Below are 19951 nucleotides of genomic sequence, written 5' to 3'. Positions count from 1 at the left end.
TCTGAGGAACCTCGCCCTCCTGTCAGAGACACCGAAGGAGAACCCATGCAGGTGGATACAACTCGAGGCCCTCTCTCCCCTAGCGAACGAGAAGAAAGACGAAAGAAGGGGTTGTGTTTATACTGCGGATCTGCCGGCCACATACTGCGTACCTGTCCAGTACGTCCATCAAGGCCATCGGGAAACGCCGCTTCCCGTCCTCTGTAAGAAGGGAGGGGACGGGATTAGCAGCCATACCTTCCATCAGTTCTTTCAACGACAATACCACATCCTTGTTCACTTTACCAGTAATGTTACAATTACCTGATGGCCGTCTAGAGAAGACTATGGCACTACTAGATTGTGGAGCTAGTGGCATTTATATGGATAAGAAGTGGGCCACCACTCAACAAGTTCCTATACAACCTAAGGAGGTTCCAGAACAAGTTCACACGGTGGATGGATCTTTGATATCATCGGGTCCAGTAGATACAACTACCCTGATGCTAAATCTACAGATCAGTAACCATCAGGAACACATTTCCTTTGATCTTATAACTTCCCCCAACCATACCATCATTCTTGGAATCCCGTGGTTCATCAGACATAATCCATATGTGAACTGGGCTACCCGGACGGTTTCCTTGTCTTCACAGTTCTGTCACGAGCACTGTTTTGCTTCAGACAAGTATTGGTCGCCTAAGAGGTCAATTATCACGGAGGGCACCACCGGTTCGACCATAAATACAGTCCAAGGAGTTCCTGAACACTATTTGGAATTTCAAGATGTCTTCCAAAAACCTTCCAAACCTGTGTTACCTCCACATCGAGATTACGATTGTGCTATTCCCTTGGAACCTGGCACTATCGTTCCTTTTGGCAGGATGTATTCCCTCACGGAAACTGAAAAGGAAGTACTAAAGGAGTATTTGGATGAAAATATTCAAAGTTGGCTTATTGTTCCATCGTCTTCTCCGGCTGGGGCTCCTCTCTTTTTCGTACCCAAGAAGACAAAGGACCTTCGCCCTTGCCTGGATTTTCGAGGCCTGAATAAAATAACTATTAAAGATCGTTATCCTTTGCCTCTCATAAGGGACATTTTAGAGGCAGTCAGAGGGGCTCAACGGTTTACCAAACTAGATCTACGGGGAGCCTATCACCTCTTACGCATTAAAGAAGGAGATGAGTGGAAAACGGCCTTTAGGACTCCATTTGGTCATTTTGAATACAGGGTAATGCCTTTCGGTCTTACTAATGCCCCGGCAATTTTTCAGAGATTTATGGACTCAGTATTCTCGGATCTCCTGAATCAGACAGTTGTAATCTACCTTGATGATATTCTTATTTATTCCAGAAATCCCAAACTCCATTCTTCCCATGTTAAACAAGTTCTTCAACGACTCCGGGCACATCAACTGTTTTGCAAACCCGAAAAGTGTGAGTTTGACCAGACGGAAGTCAAATATCTAGGATATCATTTAAGTACCACCGGAGTAGCCATGGATCAAGAAAAGGTGCAAGCTATCCTAGATTGGCCTTCTCCATCCTCCATTAAAGAAACACAATGCTTTCTAGGATTGGCGAACTTCTATCGACAATTCATCGCAGACTTTGCTAAACAAACTAGCCACATAACTCACACTTTAAAGAAGGAAAATCTTATTAAAGGGTTTGTCTGGACTAAAACTGCTGAAACAGCTTTTCAAGAATTAAAGAAGGCATTTACACAAGCTCCCATCTTAAGACATCCAGTTACCAACAAACGATTTATTGTCGTCACCGATGCTTCTGAAAAAGCCATTGGTGCCGTTCTACTCCAACAACAAGAAGACGATGGTCTTGAACATCCTGTTTTCTATTTATCTCATATACTCTCTATTGCAGAACAACATTACTCAGTATTGGAAAGAGAATTGTTGGCTCTGAAAACAGCTTGTATTGAATGGAGGCAGTTTTTGATGGGTTCCAAGGAACCTTTTGAAGTGAGAACAGACCATCGAAACTTACAATGTTTACGAAATTTCGTATGCCAAAATAGTCGTCAAGCTCGTTGGGCCTTCTTCTTCAGCCAGTATGATTTCTACATTACATATATTCCTGGCTCCCAAAACATTCTGGCTGATGCTCTATCGCGTCGTTATCCAGATTGTACTCCTGTCCCAGCTCAACCCCTACTGGAACCTAGTAAGATCATTGGGGTAGCCCAGTCTTTTCTGGAGGAGGTACAACTGGGGTACCCCAATCTATCTGATGATGAAATAGAGAACTTAAGGCCTCTTTTACATAAGAGACAAGGATACTATTATTATCACGATCTGTTATTCATCCCCACTAACAGAGTGAGAGAAAAGGCATTACAAATGTGTCATGATTCACCGGTTGCTGGTCATAGAGGCATCAAGGCCACACAAGAACTGTTATCCCGATTTTTCTGGTGGCCTACTTGGAAAAAAGATATTGAAAAATACGTTCAGGCTTGTCCCACATGCGCTCAAGTCAAGATTCCCCGAACCAGGCCTGCGGGTTTACTCCAGCCCTTGCCGGTTCCGCCAACTCCATGGCACACCATCTCCACCGATTTCATGTGTTCGTTACCACTCTCAGCAGGAAACCGGGTAATCATGGTCACTGTGGACTCTTTTACTAAGATGGCTCACTTCACTGCCTTGAAAAAACTACCTACATCCCAAGAATTAAGCCAGATATTCATTGAACATATCTTCCGTCTTCATGGACTTCCTCATACTCTTATATCTGATAGAGGTCCTCAGTACATTTCCCGGTTCTGGAGGTATTTTTGTAAGACACTAAACATCGATAGAGCTTTGTCATCGGGCTTCCATCCCCAGACCAATGGACAGACCGAGCGTCTGAACCAGGGCTTAGAACAATACCTTCGTTGTTTTTGCAACTCAACTCAAAGCAACTGGAACACTTATCTCCCTATCGCTGAGTTCTCTTATAATAACTCAGTCCATAGTGCCTCCAAGACCACTCCTTTTTTCTGTTCTTATGGTTTTCATCCTACCTCTTTTCCTACTTCTTCTCTGTCTCCCACTCCCTTACCCGCTATTACTCATTTTTCCAAACGTCTTCTACAAATCCATAGACTGATTCGTTCTAATCTCTTACACACCAAGAGATATATGAAGAAAGTAGCAGACAAGAAACGTAGGGCAACTCCGGACTACCTTCCACAGGATAAAGTTTGGCTTTCTTCTAAATTCTTACCCTCACGTCTTTCTCAGAACAAATTCACACCTCGCTAATACGGGCCTTTCCGTATTCTCCAGTTGCTTAATCCCGTCACTGTCCGTCTTCACTTGCCTCACACATGGAAGATTCATCCAGTCTTCCATGTCTCCCAACTCAAACCTTATGTACCAGATCCGTACTCCCGTCAGTTTTCCTGTCCTCCTCCTGTCTTAGTGGATGATGTTCCTGAATATGAGGTTCAGGAGATTTGTGACTCTCGTCTTTTTCACACCCGTCTGCAGTATCTGATTCATTGGAAGGGTTATCCTCTCAGTGAGTGTTCTTGGGAAGATGCATCTTCTGTTCATGCTCCTCTTCTGACTCAGCGCTTTCACCGTTTATTTCCTTTCAAACCAGGGCCTTCGGGAGGGGGGCCTACTGTCGCGCCGCACCGCGCGGCGCGAGCCGAGCGTTCGGCACAAGCCGCGCGTTCGGCTCGGGCCGCGCTTCGCGTCTCTAAGACGCGGCGCGCCCCGAGCCTTTCTTGCACCTTGCGAGGCCCCAGGACTTACTAGGGGCCTCGCGCTGTGCTCTCCCTCCGTCTTGTTGGGGTCTCCTGACCCCTCTTACCTGTTTGGGGACTCCTCTTTCTTCTTTTCTGTCTTTCTTTCTTTTTGGGTCTGTTTTCTCCTCTGTCCTTTATGTCTTTTCCCCTTCCCAGGTTACCTCTGTCTTCCCAGCATTCCTCCTTCCCTATTCTCTATGGTTTCTGCTCCAGTCTATTCTATCTACTTTTCCCTATGCAAGATGGTGTCCTTTTTCTTCCTGTGGGTCACTTCCTGTTTTATGGTATTTAAGGGTGTTTTTTCTTTCCCTCTTTGCGCTGCAACACTCTCTGTTTCAGTTAGTGTCCTCGCTCCTGATTTCCTAGCCCTTGGCTCTGGATTTCGCCATTTCTGTGTTACGTCAGTTCCTTTGATTCCTGTTCCTCTGTTCTTGTTCCAGGAATCCCCTGCGAATCTTCTGGGAGGTTTTTTCCTCTTCTTCTGAAGGGGTTTTTTCCCTCTGGCGCTACTTTCTCACGGTCACGGTCTGTCCTTGGCGTTTCCTCGCCTACAGCACCGTGGCTACCAGAAAGAGTCGCCCCTTTTTGGGACAAAGTCGAACCCTCAAGATCCACGCCTCAAGATCTGCAAACTCCAGGCGCAAGCAGCACGTGAGTCGTGACAATTACAGCTTTGTTCACCCTTTCAATGAGGGCCTTGTTCCACCCTTTCTATGAGGGCCTTGTTCCACCCTCTCTATTAGAACTTTGGTTCACCCTTTCAATGATGGCCTTGTTCCACCCTTTCTATGAGGGCTTTGTTCCACCCTATTTATTACAGCTTTGTTCATCCTTTCACTGACGGCCTTGTTCCATCCTCTTAGTGATGGCCTTGTTCCATCCTTTCAATTAAAGCCTTGTTCCATCCTCTCTGTGATGGCCTTCTTCCACCCTTTCTATGAGGGCCTTGTTCCACCCTCTCTATTACAGCTTTTTTCACCCATTCAATGATGGCATTGTTCCACCCTCTCTATTGAAGCTTTGTTCACCCTTTCAATGACGGCCTTGTTCCATCCTTTCACGAGGGCCTTGTTCTACACTCTCTATTACAGCTTTATTCACCCTTTCAATGACGGCCTTCTTCTACCCTTTCTATGAGGGCCTTGTTCCACCCTATCTATTACAGCTTTCTTCACCCTTTCAATGACGGCCTTGTTCACCATTTCTATGAGGGCCTTGTTCCACTCTCTCTATTACAGCTTTCTTCACCCTTTCAATGATGGCATTGTTCCTCCCTTTCTATGAGGGCTTTGTTCCACTCTCTATTGAAGCTTTGGTCACCCTTTCAATGATAGACTTGTTCCACCCTTTCACGAGGGCCTTGTTCTACACTCTCTATTACAGCTTTATTCACCCTTTCAATGACGGCCTTCTTCCACCCTTTCTATGAGGGCCTTGTTCCACTCTCTCTATTACAGCTTTCTTCACCCTTTCAATGATGGCCTTGTTCCACCCTTTCTATGAGGGCCTTGTTCCACCCTCTCTATTATAGCTTTGTTCACCCTTTCGATGATGGCCTTGTTCCACACTTTCAATGACGGCCTTGTTCCACCCTCTCTATTACAGCTTTGTTCACCGTTTCAATGACTGCCTTGTTCCACACTTTCTATGAGGGCCTTGTTCTACCCTATTACAGCTTTGCTCACCCTTTCAATGATGGCCTTGTTCCACCCTTTCTATGAGGGCCTTGTTCCACCCTCTGTATTTCAGATGTGTTCACCCTCTCTTAGAAGGCCTTATTCCACCCTCTCTATTACAACCTTGTTCCACCCTCTCTGTAACGGCCTTGTTCCACCCTTTCTATGAGGGCCTTCTTCCATCCTCTCTATTACAGCTTTCTTCACCCTTTCAATGATGGCCTTGTTCCACCCTTTCTGTTATGCACTTGTTCCACCCTCTCGATTACAGCTTTGTTCACCCTTTCCATGACGGACCTCTTCCACCTTTTGTATGAAGGCCTTGCTACACCCTCTCTATTACAGCGTTAGTTCACCCTCTCAATGACGGCCTTGTTCAACCCTTTCTATGAGGGCCTTGTTCCACCCTCTCTATTACAGGTTTATTCACCCTTTCAATGACAGCCTTGTTCCACCCTTTCTGTTATGCCCTTGTTCCACCCTCTAGATTACAGCTTTATTCACCCTTTCAATGACGGCCTTGTTCCACCCTTTCGATGAGGGCCTAGTTCCATCCTCTGTATTTCAGATTTGTTCACCCTTTCAATTATGGCCTTGTTCCACCCTTTCTAAGAGGGCCTTGATCCACCCTCTCTATTACAGCTTTGTTCACTCATTTAATAATGGCATTGTTCCACCCTTTCTATGAGGGCCTTGTTCCACCCTCTCTATTACAGCTTTGCTCAGCCTTTCAATGACGGCCTTGTTCCACCCTTTCTATGAGGGCCTTGTTTCACCCTCCCTATTAGAGCTTTAGTTCACCCTTTCAATGACGGCCTTCTTCTACCCTTTCTATGAGGGCCTTGTTCCACCCTATCTATTACAGCTTTCTTCACCCTTTCAATGACGGCCTTGTTCCACCATTTCTATGAGGGCCTTGTTCCACTCTCTCTATTACAGCTTTCTTCACCCTTTCAATGATGGCATTGTTCCTCCCTTTCTATGAGGGCTTTGTTCCACCCCCCTCTATTACAGCTTTGTTCACACTTTCAATGACGGCCTTGTTCTACCTTTTCTATGAGGGCCTTAATCAACCCTCTGTATTACAGCTTTGTTCACCCTTTCCATGACGTCCTTGTTCCACCCTTTCAATGAGGGCCTTGTTCCACTCTCTCTATTACAGCTTTCTTCACCCTTTCAATGATGGCATTGTTCCTCCCTTTCTATGAGGGCTTTGTTCCACCCCCCTCTATTACAGCTTTGTTCACACTTTCAATGACGGCCTTCTTCAACCTTTTCTATGAGGGCCTTGATCAACCCTCTGTATTACAGCTTTGTTCACCCTTTCCATGACGGCCTTGTTCCACCTTTTCAATGAGGGCCTTGTTCCATACTATCTATTACAGCTCTCTTCACCCTTTCAATGATGGCCTTGTTCCACCCTTTCTATGAGGGCCTTGTTCCACCCCGTCTATTACAGCTTTGTTCACACTTTCAATAATGGCCTTGTTCCACCCTTTCTATGAGGGCCTTGCTCCACCCTCTCTATTACACATTTGTTCACCCTTCTAATAATGGCCTTTTAACACCCTTTCTATGAGGGCTTTGTTCCACCCTCTCTATTACAACTTTGTTCACCCTTTCAATGACGGCCTTGTTCCACTATTTCTATAAGGGCCTTGTTCTACCCTCTCTATTACAGCTTTGTTCACCCTTTCAATTAGGGCCATGTTCCACCCTTTCTATGAGGGCCTTGTTCCACCCTCTCTATTAGAGCTTTGGTTCACCCTTTCAATGACAGCCTTGTTCCACCCTTTCTATGAGGGCTTTGTTCCTCCCTATTTATTACAGCTTTGTTCACCCTTTCACTGATGGCCTTGTTCCATCATCAAAGTGATGGCCTTGTTCCATCCTATCAATTAAAGCCTTGTTCCATCCTCTCTGTGATGGACTTCTTCCTCCCTTTCTTTGAGGGCCTTGTTCCACCCTCTCTATTACAGCTTTTTTCACCCATTCAATGATGGCATTGTTCCACCCTCTCTATTGAAGCTTTGTTCACCCTTTCAATGACGGCCTTGTTCCATCCTTTCACGAGGGCCTTATTCTACACTCTCTATTACAGCTTTATTCACCCTTTCAATGACGGCCTTGTTCCACCCTTTCTATGAGGGCCTTGTTCCACCCTCCCTATTAGAGCTTTAGTTCACCCTTTCAATGACGGCCTTCTTCTACCCTTTCTATGAGGGCCTTGTTCCACCGTAGCTATTACAGCTTTCTTCACACTTTCAATGACGGCCTTGTTCCACCAATTCTATGAGGGCCTTGTTCCACTCTCTCTATTACAGCTTTCTTCACCCTTTCAATGATGGCATTGTTCCTCCCTTTCTATGAGGGCTTTGTTCCACCCCCCTCTATTACAGCTTTGTTCACACTTTCAATGACGGCCTTGTTCTACCTTTTCTATGAGGGCCTTAATCAACCCTCTGTATTACAGCTTTGTTCACCCTTTCCATGACGTCCTTGTTCCACCCTTTCAATGAGGGCCTTGTTCTACCCTCTCTATTACAGCTTTGTTCACCCTTTTAATGACGGCCTTGTTCCTCCCTTTCTATGAGGGCCTTGTTCCACCCTCTCTATTAGAGCTTTGGTTCACCCTTTCAATGACGGCCATGGTCCACCCTCTCTATGAGGGTCTTGTTCCACCCTATCTATTACAGCTTTGTTCACCCTTTCAATTACGGCCTTCTCCACCCTTTCTATGAGGGCCTTGTTCCACCCTCTCTATTACAGATTTGTTCACCCTTTCAATGACGGCCTTGTCCACCTTTTCTATGAGGGCCTTGTTCCACACTCTCTATTACAGCTCTATTCACCCTTTCAATGATGGCCTTGTTCCACCCTTTCTATGAGGGCCTTGTTCCACCCCGTCTATTACAGCTTTGTTCACACTTTCAATGATGGCCGTGTTCCACCCTTTCTATGAGGGCCTTGCTCCACCCTGTCTATTACACATTTGTTCACCCTTCTAATAATGGCCTTGTTCCACCCTTTCTATGAGGGCCTTGTTCCACCCTCCCTATTACAGCTTTGTTCACCCTTTCGATGATGGCCTTGTTCTACACTTTCAATGAAGGCCTTGTTCCACCCTTTCTATGAGGGACTTGTTCCACCCTCTTTATTACAGCTTTGTTCACCCTTTCTATGAGGGCCTTGTTCCACCCTTTCTATGAGGGCCTTGTTCCACCCTCTCTATTAGAGCTTTGGTTCACCCTTTCAATGACGGCCTTGTTGCACCCTTTCTATGAGGGCCTTGTTCCACCCAATTTATTACAGCTTTGTTCACCCTTTCAATGACGGCCTTGTTCCACCCTCTCAATTACAGCTTTGGTTCACGCTTTCATTGATCACCTGGTTTAAGCCTTTCTTTGAGGGCCTTGTTCCATCTCTATTACAATTTTGGTTCACCCTTTCAATGACGGTTCTGTTCCACCCTTTCTAAGAGGGCCTTGTTCCACCCTCTCTATTACAGCTTATTTCAACTTTTCAATGACAGCCTTGTTCCACCCTTTCTATGAGGGCCTTATTCCACCCTCTCTATTAAGGCTTTGTTCACCCTTTCAATGATGGCCTTGTTCCACCCTTCCTATCAGGGCCTTGTTCCACCCTCTCTATTGCAGCTTTGTTTCACCCTTTCAATGACAGCCATCTTCCACCCTTTCTATTACAGGCTTGTTCCACCCTCTCTATTACAGCTTTGTTCACCATTTCAATGACGGCCTTGTTCCACCCTTTCTATGAGGGCCTTGTTCCACCCCTTCTATTACAGCTTTGTTCACACTTTCAATGATGGCCTTGTTCCACCCTTTCTATGAGGGCCTTGCTCCACCCCCTCTATTACAGCTTTGTTCACACTTTCAATGATGGCCTTGTCCTACCCTTTCTATGACGGCCTTGTTACATGCTCTCTATTACAGCTTTGTTCACACTTTCAATGATGGCCTTGTTTCACCCTTTCTATGAGGGCCTTGTTCCACCCTCTCTATTACAGCTTTGTTCACCCTTCCAATGATGGCCTTGTTCCACCATTTTGTATGAGGTCCTTGTTCCACCCTCTCTATTAGACCTTTGGTCACCCTTTCAATGACGGCCTTGTTCCACCCTTTCAACGAGGGCCTTGTTCCACCCTCTCTTTTATAGCCATGTTCCACCTTCTCCCTTACAGCTTTAGTTCACCCTTTCAATGATGACCCTGTTCCACCCTCTATTACAGCTTTGGTTCACCCTTTCAATGACGGCCTTGTTCCTCCCTTTCTATGACGGCCTTGTTCCACCTCTCTATTACAGCTTTGTTCACCCTTTCAATGATGGCCATGTTCTAACTTTTCTATGAGGGCCTTGTTCCCCTCTCGCTATTACAGCCTTGTTTCACACAATCTCAATGACGGCCTTGTTCCTTCCTTTCTATGAGGGCCTTGTTCTACCCTTTCAATGACGGCCTTGTTCCACCCTCTTTACTACTGCTTTGTTCACCCTTTCAATGACTGCCTTGTTCCACCCTTTCTATGAGGGCCTTGTTCTACCCTCTCTATTACAGCTTTGCTCACCCTTTCAATGATGGCCTTGTTCCACCCTTTCTAAGAGGGCCTTGTTCCACCAGCTCTATTACAGCTTTGTTCACTCATTCAATAATGGCATTCTTCCACCCCTTCTATGAGGTCCTTGTTCCACCCTCTCTATTATAGCTTTGTTCACCCTTTCAATGACGGCCTTGTTCCACCCTTTCTATGAGGGCCTTGTTCCACCCTCTCTATTACAGGTTTATTCACCCTTTCAATGACGGCCTTGTTCCACCCTTTCTGTTATGCCCATGTTCCACCCTCTAGATTACAGCTTTATTCACCCTTTCAATGACGGCCTTGTTCCACCCTTTCGATGAGGGCCTTGTTCCATCCTCTGTATTTCAGATTTGTTCACCCTTTCAATGATGGCCTTGTTCCACCCTTTCTAAGAGGGCTTTGATCCACCCTCTCTATTACAGCTTTGTTCACTCATTCAATAATGGCATTGTTCCACCCTTTCTATGAGGGCCTTGTTCCACCCTCTCTATTACAGCTTTGCTCACCCTTCCAATGACGGCCTTGTTCCACCCTTTCAATGAGGGCCTTGTTCTACCCTCTCTATTACAGCTTTGTTCACCCCTTCAATGAGGGCCTTGTTCCACCCTTTCTATGAGGGTCTTGTTCCACCCTCTCTATTAGAACTTTGGTTCACCCATTCAATGATGGCCTTGTTCCACCCTTTCTATGAGGGCTTTGTTCCACCCTATTTATTACAGCTTTGTTCATCCTTTCACTGACGGCCTTGTTCCATCCTCTCAGTGATGGCCTTGTTCCATCCTTTCAATTAAAGCCTTGTTCCATCCTCTCTGTGATGGCCTTCTTCCACCCTTTCTATGAGGGCCTTGTTCCACCCTCTCTATTACAGCTTTTTTCACCCATTCAATGATGGCATTGTTCCACCCTCTCTATTGAAGCTTTGTTCACCCTTTCAATGACGGCCTTGTTCCATCCTTTCACGAGGGCCTTGTTCTACACTCTCTATTACAGCTTTATTCACCCTTTCAATGATGGCCTTGTTCCACCCTTTCTATGAGGGCCTTGTTCCACCCTCCTATTAGAGCTTTAGTTCACCCTTTCAATGACGGCCTTCTTCTACCCTTTCTATGAGGGCCTTGTTCCACCCTATCTATTACAGCTTTCTTCACCCTTTCAATGACGGCCTTGTGCCACCATTTCTATGAGGGCCTTGTTCCACTCTCTCTATTACAGCTTTCTTCACCCTTTCAATGATGGCATTGTTCCTCCCTTTCTATGAGGGCTTTGTTCCACTCTCTATTGAAGCTTTGCTCACCCTTTCAATGATAGACTTGTTCCACCCTTTCACGAGGGCCTTGTCCTACACTCTCTATTACAGCTTTATTCACCCTTTCAATGACGGCCTTCTTCCACCCTTTCTATGAGGGCCTTGTTCCACTCTCTCTATTACAGCTTTCTTCACCCTTTCAATGATGGCCTTGTTCCACCCTTTCTATGAGGGCCTTGTTCCACCCTCTCTATTACAGCTTTGATCACCCTTTCGATGATGGCCTTGTTCCACACTTTCAATGACGGCCTTGTTCCACCCTCTCTATTACAGCTTTGTTCACCGTTTCAATGACTGCCTTGTTCCACACTTTCTATGAGGGCCTTGTTCTACCCTATAACAGCTTTGCTCACCCTTTCAATTATGGCCTTGTTCCATCCTTTCTATGAGGCCCTTGTTCCACCCTCTGTATTTCAGATTTGTTCACCCTTTCAATGATGGCCTTGTTCCACCCTCTCTAAGAAGGCCTTATTCCACCCTCTCTATTACAACCTTGTTCCACCCTCTCTGTGACGGCCTTGTTCCACCCTTTCTATGAGGGCCTTCTTCCACCCTCTCTATTACAGCTTTCTTCTCCCTTTCAATGATGGCCTTGTTCCACCCTTTCTGTTATGCACTTGTTCCACCCTCTCGATTACAGCTTTGTTCACCCTTTCCATGACGGCCCTGTTCCACCTTTTGTATGAAGGCCTTGCTACACCGTCTCTATTACAGCTTTAGTTCACCCTTTCAATGACGGCCTTGTTCCACCCTTTCTATGAGGGCCTTTTTCCACCCTCTCTATTACAGGTTTATTCACCCTTTCAATGACAGCCTTGTTCCACCCTTTCTGTTATGCCCTTGTTCCACCCTCTAGATTACAGCTTTATTCACCCTTTCAATTATGGCCTTGTTCCACCCTTTCTAAGAGGGCCTTGATCCACCCTCTCTATTACAGCTTTGTTCACTCATTCAATAATGGCAATGTTCCACCCTTTCTATGAGGGCCTTGTTCCACCCTCTCTATTACAGCTTTGCTCACCCTTTCAATGACGGCCTTGTTCCACCCTTTCAATGAGGGCCTTGTTCTACCCTCTCTATTACAGCTTTGTTCACCCTTTCAATGAGTGCCTTGTTCCACCCTTTCTATGAGGGCCTTGTTCCAACCTCTCTATTAGAGCTTTGGTTCACCCTTTCAATGACGGCCTTGTTCCACCCTTTCTATGAGGGCTTTGTTCCACCCTATTTATTACAGCTTTGTTCACACTTTCACTGACGGCCTTCTTCCATCCTCTCAGTGATGGCCTTATTCCAACCTTTCAATTAAAGCCTTGTTCCATCCTCTCTGTGATGGCCTTCTTCCACCCTTTCTATGAGGGCCTTGTTCCACCCTCTCTATTACAGCTTTTTTCACCCATTCAATGATGGCATTGTTCCACCCTCTCTATTGAAGCTTTGTTCACCCTTTCAATGACGGCCTTGTTCCATCCTTTCACGAGGGCCTTGTTCTACACTCTCTATTACAGCTTTATTCACCCTTTCAATGACGGCCTTGTTCCACCCTTTCAATGAGGGCCTTGTTCCACCGTATCTATTACAGCTTTCTTCACACTTTCAATGACGACCTTGTTCCACCAATTCTATGAGGGCCTTGTTCCACTCTCTCTATTACAGCTTTCTTCACCCTTTCCATGACGGCCTTGTTCCACCCTTTCAATGAGGGCCTTGTTCTACCCTCTCAATTACAGCTTTGTTCACCCTTTTAATGACGGCCTTGTTCCTCCCTTTCTATGAGGGCCTTGTTCCACCCTCTCTATTAGAGCTTTGGTTCACCCTGTCAATGACGCCCATGTTCCAACCTCTCTATGAGGGTCTTGTTCCACCCTATCTATTACAGCTTTGTTCACCCTTTCAATGACGGCCTTCTCCACCCTTTCTATGAGGGCCTTGTTCCACCCACTCTATTACAGATTTGTTCACCCTTTCCATGACGGCCTTGTCCACCTTTTCTATGAGGGCCTTGTTCCACACTCTCTATTACAGCTCTCTTCACCCTTTCAATGATGGCCTTCTTCCACCCTTTCTATGAGGGCCTTGTTCCACCCCGTCTATTACAGCTTTGTTCACACTTTCAAAGATGGCTGTGTTCCACCCTTTCTATGAGGGCCTTGCTCCACCCTCTCTATTACACATTTGTTCACCCTTCTAATAATGGCCTTGTTCCACCCTTTCTATGAGGGCCTTGTTCCACCCTCCCTATTACAGCTTTGTTCACCTTTTCGATGATGGCCTTGTTCTACACTTTCAATGAAGGCCTTGTTCCACCCTCTCTATTACAGCTTTGTTCACCGTTTCAATGACTGCCTTTTTCCACACTTTCTATGAGGGCCTTGTTCTACCCTATTACAACTTTGCTCACCCTTTCAATGATGGCCTTGTTCCACCCTTTCTATGAGGGCCTTGTTCCACCCTCTGTATTTCAGATTTGTTCACCCTTTCAATGATGGCCTTGTTCAACCCTCTCTAAGAGGGCCTTGTTCCACCCTCTCTATTACAACCTTGTTCCACCCTCTCTGTGACGGCCTTGTTCCACCCTTTCGATGAGGGCCTTGTTCCATCATCTGTATTTCAGATTTGTTCACCCTTTCAATGATGGCCTTGTTCCACCCTTTCTAAGAGGGCTTTGATCCACCCTCTCTATTACAGCTTTGTTCACTCATTCAATAATGGCATTGTTCCACCCTTTCTATGAGCGCCTTGTTCCACCCTCTCTATTACAGCTTTGCTCACCCTTTCAATGACGGCCTTGTTCCACCCTTTCAATGAGGGCCTTGTTCTACCCTCTCTATTACAGGTTTATTCACCCTTTCAATGACAGCCTTGTTCCACCCTTTCTGTTATGCCCTTGTTCCACCCTCTAGATTACAGCTTTATTCACCATTTCAATTATGGCTTGTTCCACCCTTTCTAAGAGGGCCTTGATCCACCCTCTCTATTACTGCTTTGTTCACTCATTCAATAATGGCATTGTTCCCCCCTTTCTATGAGGGCCTTGTTCCACCCTCTCTATTACAGCTTTGCTCACCCTTTCAATGACGGCCTTGTTCCACCCTTTCAATGAGGGCCTTGTTCTACCCTCTCTATTACAGCTTTGTTCACCCTTTCAATGAGTGCCTTGTTCCACCCTTTCTATGAGGGCCTTGTTCCACCCTCTCTATTAGAGCTTTGTTTCACCCTTTCAATGACGGCCTTGTTCCACCCTTTCTATGAGGGCTTTGTTCCACCCTATTTATTACAGCTTTGTTCACCCTTTCACTGACGGCCTTCTTCCATCCTCTCAGCGATGGCCTTGTTCCATCCTTTCAATTAAAGCCTTGTTCCATCCTCTCTGTGATGGCCTTCTTCCACCCTTTCCATGAGGGCCTTGTTCCACCCTCTCTATTACAGCTTTTTTCACCCATTCAATGATGGCATTGTTCCACCCTCTCTATTGAAGCTTTGTTCACCCTTTCAATGACGGCCTTGTTCCATCCTTTCACGAGGGCCTTGTTCTACACTCTCTATTATTGCTTTATTCACCCTTTCAATTATGGCCTTGTTCCACCCTTTCTATGAGGGCCTTGTTCCACCCTCCCTATTAGAGCTTTAGTTCACCCTTTCAATGACGGCCTTCTTCTACCCTTTCTATGAGGGCCTTGTTCCACCCTATCTATTACAGCTTTCTTCACCCTTTCAATGACGGCCTTGTTCCACCATTTCTATGAGGGCCTTGTCCCACTCTCTCTATTACAGCTTTCTTCACCCTTTCAATGATGGCATTGTTCCTCCCTTTCTATGAGGGCTTTGTTCCACCCCCCTCTATTACAGCTTTGTTCACACTTTCAATTACGGCCTTCTTCAACCTTTTCTATGAGGGCCTTGATCAACCCTCTGTATTACAGCTTTGTTCACCCTTTCCATGACGGCCTTGTTCCACCCTTTCAACGAGGGCCTTGTTCCAACCTATCTATTACAGCTTTGTTCACCCTTTCAATGACGGTCTTCTCCACCCTTTCTATGAGGGCCTTGTTCCACCCTCTCTATTACAGATTTGTTCACCCTTTCAATGACGGCCTTGTCCACCTTTTCTATGAGGGCCTTGTTCCACACTCTCTATTACAGCTCTCTTCACCCTTTCAATGATGGCCTTGTTCCACCCTTTCTATGAGGGCCTTGTTCCACCCCGTCTATTACAGCTTTGTTCACACTTTCAATGATGGCCTTGTTCCACCCTTTCTATGAGGGCCTTGCTCCACCCTCTCTATTACACATTTGTTCACCCTTCTAATAATGGCCTTTTTACACCCTTTCTATGAGGGCCTTGTTCCACCCTCTCTATTACAACCTTGTTCGCCCTTTCAATGACGGCCTTGTTCCACTATTTCTATAAGGGCCTTGTTCTACCCTCTCTATTACAGCTTTGTTCACCCTTTCAATTAGGGGCATGTTCCACCCTTTCTATGAGTGCCTTGTTCCACCCTCTCTATTAGAGCTTTGGTTCACCCTTTCAATGACAGCCTTGTTCCACACTTTCTATGAGGGCTTTGTTCCACCCTATTTATTACAGCTTTGTTCACCCTTTCACTGACGGCCTTGTTCCATCCTCTCAGTGATGGCCTTGTTCCATTCCTATCAATTAAAGCCTTGTTCCATCCTCTCTGTGATGGCCTTCTTCCACCCTTTCTATGAGTGCCTTGTTCCACCCTCTCTATTACAGCTTTTTTCACCCATTCAATGATGGCATTGTTCCACCTTCTCTATTGAAGCTTTGTTCACCCTTTCAATGACGGCCTTGTTCCATCCTTTCACGAGGGCCTTGTTCTACACTCTCTATTACAGCTTTATTCACCCTTTCAATGACGGCCTTCTTCTACCCTTTCTATGAGGGCCTTGTTCCACCGTATCTATTACAGCTTTCTTCACACTTTCAATGACGGCCTTGTTCCACCAATTCTATGAGGGCCTTGTTCCACTCTCTCTATTACAGCTTTCTTCACCCTTTCAATGATGGCATTGTTCCTCCCTTTCTATGAGGGCTTTGTTCCACCCCCCTCTATTACAGCTTTGTTCACACTTTCAATGACGGCCTTGTTCCACCTTTTCTATGAGGGCCTTGATCAACCCTCTGTATTACAGCTTTGTTCACCCTTTCCATGACGGCCTTGTTCCACCCTTTCAATGAGGGCCTTGTTCTACCCTCTCTATTACAGCTTTGTTCACCCTTTTAATGGCGGCCTTGTTCCTCCCTTTCTATGAGGGCCTTGTTCCACCCTCTCTATTAGAGCTTTGGTTCACCCTGTCAATGACGGCCATGTTCCACCCTCTCTATGAGGGTCTTGTTCCACCCTATCTATTACAGCTTTGTTCACCCTTTCAATGACGGCCTTCTCCACTCTTTCTATGAGGGCCTTCTTCCACCCTCTCTATTACAGATTTGTTCACCCTTTCACTTAACGGCCTTGTCCACCTTTTCTATGAGGGCCTTGTTCCACACTCTCTATTACAGCTCTCTTCACCATTTCAATGATGGCCTTCTTCCACCCTTTCTATGAGGGCCTTGTTCCACCCCGTCTATTACAGCTTTGTTCACACTTTCAAAGATGGCCGTGTTCCACCCTTTCTATGTGGGCCTTGCTCCACCCTCTCTATTACACATTTGTTCACCCTTCTAATAATGGCCTTGTTCCACGCTTTCTATGAGGGCCTTGTTCCACCCTCCCTATTACAGCTTTGTTCACCTTTTCGATGATGGCCTTGTTGTACACTTTCAATGAAGGGATTGTTCCACCCTCTCTATTACAGCTTTGTTCACCGTTTCAATGTCTGCCTTTTTCCACACTTTCTATGAGGGCCTTGTTCTACCCTATTACAACTTTGCTCACCCTTTCAATGATGGCCTTGTTCCACCCTTTCTATGAGGGCCTTGTTCCACCCTCTGTATTTCAGTTTTGTTCACCCTTTCAATGATGGCCTTGTTCAACCCTCTCTAAGAGGGCCTTGTTCCACCCTCTCTATTACAACCTTGTTCCACCCTCTCTGTGACGGCCTTGTTCCACCCTTTCTATGAGGGCCTTCTTCCACCCTCTCTATTACAGCTTTCTTCAACCTTTCAATGATGGCCTTGTTCCACCCTTTCTGTTATGCACTTGTTCCACCCTCTCGATTACAGCTTTGTTCACCCTTTCCATGATGGCCCTGTTCCACCATTTGTATGAAGGCCTTGCTACACCCTCTCTATTACAGTTTTAGTTCACCCTTTCAATGACGGCCTTGTTCCACCCTTCCTATGAGGGCCTTGTTCCACCCTCTCTATTACAGGTTTATTCACCCTTTCAATGACGGCCTTGTTCCACCCTTTCTGTTATGCCCTTGTTCCACCCTCTAGATTACAGCTTTATTCACCCTTTCAATGACGGCCTTGTTCCACCCTTTCGATGAGGGCCTTGTTCCATCCTCTGTATTTCAGATTTGTTCACCCTTTCAATGATGGCCTTGTTCCACCCTTTCTAAGAGGGCTTTGATCCACCCTCTCTATTACAGCTTTGTTCACTCATTCAATAATGGCATTGTTCCACCCTTTCTATGAGCGCCTTGTTCCACCCTCTCTATTACAGCGTTGCTCACCCATTCAATGACGGCCTTGTTCCACCCTTTCAATGAGGGCCTTGTTCTACTCTCTCTATTACAGGTTTATTCACCCTTTCAATGACAGCCTTGTTCCACCCTTTCTGTTATGCCCTTGTTCCACCCTCTAGATTACAGCTTTATTCACCCTTTCAATTATGGCTTGTTCCACCCTTTCTAAGAGGGCCTTGATCCACCCTCTCTATTACTGCTTTGTTCACTCATTCAATAATGGCATTGTTCCACCCTTTCTATGAGGGCCTTGTTCCACCCTCTCTATTACAGCTTTGCTCACCCTTTCAATGACGGCCTTGTTCCACCCTTTCAATGAGGGCCTTGTTCTACCCTCTCTATTACAGCTTTGTTCACCCTTTCAATGAGTGCCTTGTTCCACCCTTTCTATGAGGGCCTTGTTCCACCCTCTCTATTAGAGCTTTGGTTCACCCTTTCAATGACGGCCTTGTTCCACCCTTTCTATGAGTGCTTTGTTCCACCCTATTTATTACAGCTTTGTTCACCCTTTCACTGACGGCCTTCTTCCATCCTCTCAGCGATGGCCTTGTTCCATCCTTTCAATTAAAGCCTTGTTCCATCCTCTCTGTGATGGCCTTCTTCCACCCTTTCTATGAGGGCCTTGTTCCACCCTCTCTATTACAGCTTTTTTCACCCATTCAATGATGGCATTGTTCCACCCTCTCTATTGAAGCTTTGTTCACCCTTTCAATGACGGCCTTGTTCCATCCTTTCACGAGGGCCTTGTTCTACACTCTCTATTATTGCTTTATTCACCCTTTCAATTACGGCCTTGTTCCACCCTTTCTATGAGGGCCTTGTTCCACCCTCCCTATTAGAGCTTTAGTTCACCCTTTCAATGACGGCCTTCTTCTACCCTTTCTATGAGGGCCTTGTTCCACCCTATCTATTACAGCTTTCTTCACCCTTTCAATGACAGCCTTGTTCCAACATTTCTATGAGGGCCTTGTCCCACTCTCTCTATTACAGCTTTCTTCACCCTTTCAATGATGGCATTGTTCCTCCCTTTCTATGAGGGCTTTGTTTCACCCCCCTCTATTACAGCTTTGTTCACACTTTCAATGACGGCCTTCTTCAACCTTTTCTATGAGGGCCTTGATCAACCCTCTGTATTACAGCTTTGTTCACCCTTTCCATGATGGCCTTGTTCCACCCTTTCAATGAGGGCCTTGTTCCAACCTATCTATTACAGCTTTGTTCACCCTTTCAATGACGGTCTTCTCCACCCTTTCTATGAGGGCCTTGTTCCACCCTCTCTATTACAGATTTGTTCACCCTTTCAATGACGGCCTTGTCCACCTTTTCTATGAGGGCCTTGTTCCACACTCTCTATTACAGCTCTCTTCACCCTTTCAATAATGGCCTTGTTCCACCCTTTCTATGAGGGCCTTGTTCCACCCGTCTATTACAGCTTTGTTCACACTTTCAATGATGGCCTTGTTCCACCCTTTCTATGAGGGCCTTGCTCCACCCTCTCTATTACACATTTGTTCACACTTCTAATAATGGCCTTTTTACACCCTTTCTATGAGGGCCTTGTTCCACCCTCTCTATTACAACTTTGTTCACCCTTTCAATGACGCCCTTGTTCCACTATTTCTATAAGGGCCTTGTTCTACCCTCTCTATTACAGCTTTGTTCACCCTTTCAATTAGGGCCATGTTCCACCCTTTCTATGAGGGCCTTGTTCCACCCTCTCTATTAGAGCTTTGGTTCACCCTTTCAATGACAGCCTTGTTCCACACTTTCTATGAGGGCTTTGTTCCACCCTATTTATTACAGCTTTGTTCACCCTTTCACTGACGGCCTTGTTCCATCCTCTCTGTGATGGCCTTCTTCCACCCTTTCTATGAGGGCCTTGTTCCACCCTCTCTATTACAGCTTTTTTCACCCATTCAATGATGGCATTGTTCCACCCTCTCTATTGAAGCTTTGTTCACCCTTTCAATGACGGCCTTGT

This window comes from Pleurodeles waltl, chromosome 11 (genome assembly GCF_031143425.1).
Source record: "Pleurodeles waltl isolate 20211129_DDA chromosome 11, aPleWal1.hap1.20221129, whole genome shotgun sequence".
Classification (NCBI taxonomy): Eukaryota; Metazoa; Chordata; class Amphibia; order Caudata; family Salamandridae; genus Pleurodeles; species Pleurodeles waltl.
Note: the sequence above shows the minus strand (reverse complement) of the source record.